This window comes from Triticum urartu, chromosome 7 (genome assembly GCF_003073215.2).
Source record: "Triticum urartu cultivar G1812 chromosome 7, Tu2.1, whole genome shotgun sequence".
NCBI lineage: Eukaryota > Viridiplantae > Streptophyta > Magnoliopsida > Poales > Poaceae > Triticum > Triticum urartu.
The window spans coordinates 594,965,971-594,975,281 of NC_053028.1; positions in this window are offsets into that span (position 1 = coordinate 594,965,971).

The window sequence follows — 9,311 nt, forward strand, 5'->3', positions numbered from 1 at the left end:
TGATCTGATGGTCAAAAGGTTGCAAACTTCATTTATTAGGATGCTTGAACGTTGCCGGCAAATTGAAGCCTGGTCAGGGTTCACGGTTCAAGGGCTAGGGACTGCATGGATAATTTTTTTCTTTAGCTGCCTCTGTTCCAAAATAAGTGCCAACTTTAGTAGTAGTACAACTTTGTACTAAAGTTTGCACAAAGTTGAGACACTTATTTTTAAACGGAGGGAGTACATATTTGCTATGATCTGTCAATCATTGAGATGCAAGAGCATGCATGTTAGTCTCCTTTGTATTTGATGAAATGTTGCAACGGGCAACCTTGGACGCAAGATACAAGTAACAGAAGCTAGAAGCTTCATAGCATTGAACAAATTTATCTCGCTGATAAATTACAGTACGTACTATACTAGTACTTCCTCTGTTCCTAAATATAAGTCTTTATAGAGATTTCACCATGAACCACATGCGGATGTATATAGATGTATTTTAAGTGTAGATTCATTCATTTTGTTCCGTATGTAGTGGAATCTCTACAAAGACTTATCTACTAGTAATAGCTAGCACCCACTACTAGGAAAACTCTATCCTCTCCTTGAGGCACATCATCAAAATTGATGTAGCCGTTAGATGAAGTAAATCAGTCCATAATAGCCGTCTGTCTGATCTAGACGTTGAGAGGCTCCGCACTAAGCCACATGCAAGCATGCAGAAATACCGTGGCACATGCATGTGAGTGGGTTTTAAATCACATCAACATGTCTGCATGCAAGCATGCACCGGTAGCATGCATGTAAGTGAGCTTTTAAGTCCCATTAACATGTCAAAAAGAAAAATATAATCCCATTATGCAGTAGGAGTTGGCTGATCTTTTTTCCTTACGTGGGATGATCTAAATGATGATGGGAGTTTATTTAGTTTGGCTACCACATTTGTCATGCGGTTATAGAGTTTTTTTAGTTCTATGAAATCGATAATTTTGCGCAGAGAGATATACCGCTGTTCCGCGGCAACGCGCGGGGACTCATCTAGTAATATTTAGGAACGGAGGGAGTACTATGTAAAGAGTTAGGTGTCGCACGGTGATAGTGTGAGGTGGGCCATGTAATCACTGAGCCTGCGTGTTTTCACTGCTCTTGCACGCCTCCGCTGTAAGAATGGAGAAAATTGTAATCTAGTAGTAGTACCTCCTTTCGCCGAAAGCGTGGGACATCCAGCAGTCCTACCACCTCAGTAATAAAGACCAATGAGCCGTCAAATCACATAGACCAGCAGTAAGTTGGACGGACGAAGCAACCATCACTCTTGCGCCAGTGAGAGGTCGCGTCCGCTCTGCCCGGGCATGAATGCGGCACCGATTCTTTGGAGCGGCGCTGACCGTTTCGGGCGGGAAGCGCGCGCGGGCGATGGAGGGGCTTTGGGTGGGCCAGGCTGGTCAGGAGCGGGCGTGGCAGCTGTCCGCATGTCCCTACCGGACACGCCCGGAAACGAGAGGATGCACCGACTCTCGCGGCTAAAATCGTACACTACACAACATCTCTCTGTAGGAGTAGGTCGATCTGTCGCTCTCTCTAACACACACATGGTGTTAAACACACACACACACACACACGCACCTTGGTCCCGTTGCACCTTCTAACGTGACTTATTACACCTAGACGGAGGGAGTAGTAAGTATACGAGATACGGTGGCACACTGACTTAAGTCGAATACAAGTGCCCAAAATTTGTGTGCATGTTATAATAAGGATTCACTTAAAATAGTACGTGAGCGAACAGAAGGATCAATTGGACAGTGTCCCGAGAAGTAGCGAGATGTGTGTAGTTTAGATACACCTACTGGCGCTTTTAATTTTTCTTATTAATTTGTTTGTTTCACTTCTGCTGGACTCGTGGGACCCAACGTACCGTGGAGAGAGGTAAGGTGACTAAGGCTGCATTATTTTTGCACCACTGTGGATAGTCTTACCACCAAATCCACATGACACGATTATGATTGAAATCCCAATGACTCCCACACCCACAAAAAACACGGCATGCTTGTCACACGAATGCAAGAATGTATAAAAGGTTATTTCCCTCTCGTTGAACATAACGGGAGGGTTGTGTAGCTGGTTAGCCTGTTCACTCATCAAACTTGAGGTCTCGGGTTCGATAACTACACTTGAGCATAATTTGTCCCAGGAGGATTCTTTGACTGGTCAAAATGTTTTCTAGGGTTTGCATGCTTCACACTCTCTCTCTAGTATATATATACACGCTGGAGCCTCAACGCTTGTAGTTGCTCTATTCACACTCTCTCGCCCTCTCCCGCTGGAGCCTCAGCGCTTGTAGTTGCTCTCTTCACACTCTCTCGACCTCTCTAGATCTAAACAAGACTTCGTTGGCCTCTCTCTCCCCTCACTGCTGCTCAAAGAGCCGACAGGATCCGTCCGCCGGGAATGGAAGGAGGCTTAACGCTGTCGTCGTCGGCGAGGGACTACCGGCGCAGCTGTTCACTTTCCACCCAGCGGTGGCGCGGGAGGGCCTCCGACCCCTTCTTCTTCGCCGTCATCCCATCGCCAACCGAACCACACCCCAAGAACCTTAAGGTATAATTTACTTACTCCACATGCATTGCTCTAGCTGCATGTATACCATGAATCTAGGACGTGGTTCAAAGAGGAAAGGAGTGGGGGAAAGTAGTGGGAAAAGTTGTATATAGCATGAATCTAGGACATGGTTCAAAGAGGAAATGAAGGGGGAAAGTTGTATAGCATGAATCTAGGATGTGGTTCAAAGAGGAAAGGAATGGGGGAAAGTAGTGGGGAAAGTTGTATCGCATAAATCTAGGACATGGTTCAAAGAGGAAAGGAAGGGGCGAAAGTACTAGTTCATAAAGGAAAGGAAGGGACAAGGCTGTAGAGTTTGAGCAGGACTAGATTTGCAGCGCTCACATAGGGAAAGGTGTCTAAAGACAACAAAACTGGGACCAAGAGAAATATGCTCCTTGGTTGTTTGTTCTTTGTTGCAATAGACTGTGCATGACCACAGTACATCGCTAGATGCACATGGGGCTGGTGCATTGCATCCACTGTCCCGTGCAACTCATTAGCTGTTGTTAATCTAAGGCCCTGTTTGGTTAAAAACTCCATAGTCCCTACCTGCTTGTTTCCAGGGACTAAACATGGACTAGAGGTTATTAAATGACATGCTAAAAGACCATGTTACCCCTAGTAATGAACTAATAGAGACAAGGTGCGATGCGTGGCAGGGGCAACTGTTGGAAAAAGTCCCAAAAAGACTCCCTCGGGGTCTTCTCTCTTTAGTCCCAAATGCCCACTTTTAGTCCCTAAAAGTCCCTCCTGTTTGGTTTAGATGGGACTGACACGGAGTTTTTTTAGTCCCTACACCAAAATGTCCTTGTAAACAAACACCCTCTAATAATGCTGCTAGAAAATTGATGCAATGCCATAGTTAAAAGCAAATTACATGTTTAACGAATTTTATTGTTAATATAATCTCTATGTTAATATTAATCAATGCCACCGTTTGAGAAATGCTACTGTCTTGCTTTCTTTCCCTTTTAGATAAGGTAGATGCTTCTTTTTTTGGCTTCTGTGTCATCTACCGTTATTGACCACTAATTGTTTCCTTTGCACCTCTGTGTAAACAGGGTTATATACTTCACCTCGTTGCCATTGCGACCTTTTGCTGCACTGCACAAAACACTTTTGTTTAAGAGTGTTTTGTGCAGTTCAACCAAAATGTCACACCGACAATGTTGCTTGATTTCTTGATCTTAGTGGAACTGCACAAGAGGAGATCTTACTTCCTATCCCTTAAGGCGAATTTGGTTCAGATCTTCTTCTTGTGAGTTGTTGGAATTACGCATCATGAGAGGTTAGTACTAGCCTTCTTTCACATGATTCTGCAGTGTGCTTTCATATGTTGTGCTACTTGTACGATAATGTTGCTTGATTTTAGTGAACTGCACAAATGGAGACAAGACTTCCAATCTGTATGTGCACTGTAATATCCTATTGAGGTAAGATAAGGATATTTCACAACTGCTGGCATGTATTTTGACACTTTCATCGGAAAATTAAGTTTAGTACTATACTTGTGCTCCCTAATTGACATTCCAAATCTTATATTGAAGGCGAAGCTTGTCTGTTATTGAACCAAGTGATGAAGGGGAAGAACAAGAGGAAGAAAAACAAAAATCAACGACCGGTGCTGTAATGAAGCACTGGAACTGTGATGACACAAGTAATGATATAGTTTTGCATCTTAATTTATTGCTATGGCTGGAACGAGCAATTTTTTTGCCACTGATTTGATGCCACTCTTAATGTAATATGTAATTATCTCTACATGTGCAAACAGGGATCTTCTTTGAAGATACCATATAATTTAGTGGAACTGGACAAGAATATGTTGGAAACATTAAACTAATCGAGGAGTATATAGTAAGCATGACCAACACCGTAGATAGCAACAGATGGTTCCAGAGAAGTGCTTCATCTGTATGCTCTACACAATAAGCCTCCTGACAAAGGTTGGTACTCGCCCACTGCTTTCATCCATATGATTGAGCTTTGTCATCTCTATTGGTGTTGTGCTACTTTTTATATACTATCATGAAAAAGTGGTATTGTCCTTAAGAAGTGCTTCATCTGTGCTGTTTTAAATATTTCCTTTCCTTTTTTCGAGCAAACAGGGATGCTAGCATTTAGTAGTCCTCTTGTCTTCCTCTAAAGAAGAATATGGAGTACGTGAAGTGACTAGTTCCGATTATGCCAGGATGAAGAAGCCCTGTCTATCTTCTCATCAGAAGGAGCAGTTGAAGGATGGTTACATTACTCCCCACAAGACCAAACTAACTTCAGCTCAAAAGGACTAACAAATCTCCATTTTTTTGCTGTGATGCGCGAGTACAATGTTGTTCTAGGATTCTTTCTGGTGAGTTCCAGTTTTCTAAAAGTGTGCTCTACATGGACCACGTATGTGCCTGTTGAAACTGTCAATTCATAGTACAGTTTGCTTTATACTAATCACTTTTTGTATTTGTGCAAACAGGGGTGCTCAGCTTGATTTCAATGGGAACTGCATAAAATGTTCATGAATACATCGAATGATTCATTTCCACCATAAGAAAGGAGGTGCCAATAAGTTCAAGGCGTTGCAACATATAAGGGCGAAATCATACAAGCTACGCACGAATTTGGTTGATTTTGGTGGAACTGCACAAAAAGAACAGCTGGTTTATTTAGCACGAGGTGCCATGTCAATGTCCGAACTTATGGCAAACCCTGCACATTCCACAATCGTAGGCATTTAATATTTTGGAATGGGACAACCTTGTCAAATTTTTCTCATTGATTTTAGCAAGAAATGCGTTTGATATTTTCGAGTGGGACGCCCTTTGCTATCAGCAGCGTCGATCAATTTTTTATTTATTCTTTAGTTGTGAAGTAAATATTGCCTCTGACATGTGAGTCGCTGAGATGCATAATCATTGATTGTTTTGAATGTTCTCTATGAATTGCCAGGCCTGTGTATTTGATTGCAATGTCCGGAAACGCTAAAAAGATGCTCAAACTATTTGTACTCCTTCTGTTCCTTTTTACTTCGCACATTGTGAAAGTGCATACTTTTTTGTATAAGATTGGTCAAAGCAGAGATACTTTGACTGCAGACAAAACTTGTATGCAGACTAGAAAGGACCGGAGGGAGTACATGTGAAACTGCTGCAAACGAGGTGATCACCCTGGAAATAATGGTAGTACGTATTGTTTTGCATGTTCATCCAATGCCAGTGATACAGGAATTCAAACTAATCGAAATAAATTCATTCATACACGGTCAGATTTCATATAAACATGCCGGATTTCATTACATTTCATACATTCTTCAACTAAAAAGGGGTGCACTGGAGGTATAATTAATTAACTGAAGCTACCCACCTGTGTCCCGCTGAGCCGAATAGAAGCTTCAGTAACTTAACTGCAGGTGCAGTTGCATAACTAACATGTGGCCTGTTGGGCCCACGTGTCAGTCAGCCAACTGCACCAGCAGTTAAGTAGAAGCAGCGTTCATCTGCAGTGCAGCTCTCCAACTCCATGTCGCCGCCAAGAAGCTAACCGGCCGTCAATGGTCAACCCTCCTAGCTTGGCTTCCACCGGAGGGTAGCAGCGGTGGCCTTACTTGGACCCGAGCGGCAGCGACCTACCGTGTTCTACTCTTCCTCGTTTTCTATGTGGCGCGGCCTCGTTGGCAGCGGGGCGGGGCCTCGGCGGAGCCAGCGAGATGTCCTCTGTCTCGTTGCGGGCGGGTGGCGCCTCAGCGGAGTGGTGGAAATCCTCCCCCATGTTGCCGGCAGGGCGGGTCCTTGGCTGAGCCGGCGATGTCATCTGCCTTGTTGTTGGCGGGGCAGGGCCTCGGCGGAGCCGGCGATGTCCTCTGCCTCGTTGTTGGCGCCGCGGGGCCTCGGCGGAGTAGGGCCTCGTCGACGCCAGCGGAGCGGGGACTCGTCGGAGCCGGCATTGTCCTCTGCCTCGTCCTCGGTCTCGCCAAACAGCGCCTCGCCCGCTTCATCGCCCTCTTTGCTAGCCTCTTTGTAGGCGGCCGCAGCCTCCGCCACCCGCATGCGGTACCGCTAGCGCTCGAGGAGGCCCTTGCGTGCGGAGCGGTATGAGTCAAGCAGCGCCTCCTGCTCCGCCCGCTCCGCGGCGATCTGCTCCTCCGCCTGCAGGTGCTCCTGGAGGAGATGGTGGTTGTAGGCGGCGTCGGCCTGCGCCTCCCGGAACTGCTCCTCACGCATCTGCCTCACCCTGTCCATATATTGGGCACGGGCCTTGCCGATGGTCATGGTGCAATGCACCGGCGAGGATGGCGTGGAGGAGGGGGTTGGCGCCGGATCATCGACTACCATGTTCTCCATTGGGACGTCGTCATCCTTTGGCTGCCTGTCCGCCGCCGGTCAGCAACAATGGCTGCCATCTCCTTGTGGTCTGTTGTCCACCCGTCCCGTAGAGCGCTGGAGCGCGAGGAAGCCATGGTGGGCAGTAGTGGTGTGGGACAGGAGAAAGGGAACGGATGCGAATGACTGCGGCTATGGCCGGCGCAGTAGTTTATATAGCAATGGTGGGTGGGTGGAGGGATGGACGTGTGGCGCTGGAGTAGCCGCCTCGGCAACCGCGTATCATTACTGTGGGCGGCAGATGGACGGACGGACGACACTTGTGTCGTTTGAAGGCGGAGCAATCGCCTGCACCGCGAAGCGGGGCGGGCGGCGCTGACTATTTCGGGCAGAAAGCGCGCACGGGTGAGGAGATGACTTTACTTGGAGAGGATGACAATGGGGACCCACCAGGTCCATAGCCTCACATACGCAAGTGCCTCCTTATTATATATATATATAATAAGGATATATATATAACTATAATTTATTTTGCTTCCTCCTGGTTTCGTGACATCACGGTCCCACACCATTGTCAACCTATGTAGTAGTCAATAAACGAGAGAATTGCACAAGAAGCACCCGACAGCTGGGACCAAGTAGCTCGAGCAGTATTTGTGTTTTTGAGGTGTGAGCGCTGCAGAGTTTTTCGATGTTTGGCCCACATATTAATTTTTCTCCTCTGAACAACAACGAAAATATCGCTGCAGGTATTAACTGGGCGGGCTGTGGCCCGTCTAGCCCAGGCCTGATATCCAACCCAGATATTAATTTTTTCCAAGCTGAAACTGGCTAGCCCAGCTATACTTTTTTTAGGAATACCCAGGCAAGGTCAAGTTGTTATTCTCTGCCCCGCTGGGCTGCAAATCTTTCCTAGGTGGGATGCATTAGGCTTAACAAGAAAATGGGCTTTAAGAAATAATAAATGGGATGTAATTATAAAAACTGGGCAATAACTATAAAAAAATGCACCAAACATGTGATTACTTTATAAAATTTTGTTTTTGGATATTGAAAATTTTAATTTCATTAATTATTGCGAGCGCAATGTTTCGTTGGATTTTTAGGTAATATAAATTTATATTGAAATTGTATTTAATCTGAGTACAAATTTCAGGATAAAAATATTTCGGATCCCATCAAAATGTGGGAAATTTTATTGAATTCTGTTTTGAACGGTTGGTTCAAATGGGCTGTACTTTTCACAAACTGTAAATAGGTTGTAGTACATTCCATTAGAATTCAAAAATGGGCTCCACATTCTTACAAATCTCAAATGGGCTATAAGTTCTCTGCCACACACTTCTGGCCTTACTAAGTTGACGCGTCCCCTAAAAAAACAGAGTTGACGTGTATGCAAGGCTTTGTCAACTTATAGTCAACACACGGTTCTAGCAGCAGTGATTGTTGGATGTCCATCCAACGGATGCTGTGGTTCTTCTTCAATCTCGGATATTCTAGCTTCACCCGCCCAAAAAATGATTCCTCCCCGTGACATTTGGGGTGCACCGTTTTGGAAGCTGACCTGTGGGCCTACTAAGTTGATGTACCAAGGGCTTTGTCAACTTAGTCAATATAAACGATTCTAGCTGCAGTGACCGTACAATGTCCATCCAACGGCCATCATGCTTCTTCAACCTCTGGTCTTCTTGCTCCAGCCGCCCAAAGCAGCGCCGGTCGTGCCGCCTGCTCCTGCCTCCCATGGCCGGCTGTGCTGCCGCGGAGGCCTCACCGCCCCCTACTACTCCCACCGCTGGCCAGGCCATCCCTCCACTCACCCACACCCCCTGTTATTCTGCGGCGACGGCAGCACAGCCAAACCAGTGAACCCTCGTACTCCTCTTTGCGTGTGCATCCACTGTCGCGTCTTCCCCGACTGCGCGTCTTCCCCTTCCTAGGCCTCGCCGTCGTCCACCGCCCTGGTGCTCTTGGCGTGGCGTGGTCAACGTGGTCAAGGAATGACTTCCATCGGACATGGACTATACTTGGAGAGGCTGACAGCTGGGTCCACGGCAGCCGCAAGGAAGTGCCTCCTTATTACGCGCAAAATAATTATTCCTCCACTTGACAGCGGGGACCCACTGGACAGGCCACCGTATTTCATGAAAAAAATGATTCGCCCCCTGACTGCTGGGACCCACGAGCTACATCTTCGCACGCAAGGAAGTGCGTCCGAAAAAATCGATTCGCCCCCTGACAACTGGGACCCACCAGCTACATCTTTGCACGCAAGGAAGTGCGTCCGAAAAAAAACGATTCGCCCCCCGACTGCTGGGACCCACCAGCTACACCTTCGCACGCAAGGAAGTGCGTCCGGGCAAAAAAAAAACGATTCGCCCCTGACAGCTGGGACCCAACACCTACACCTTCGCACGC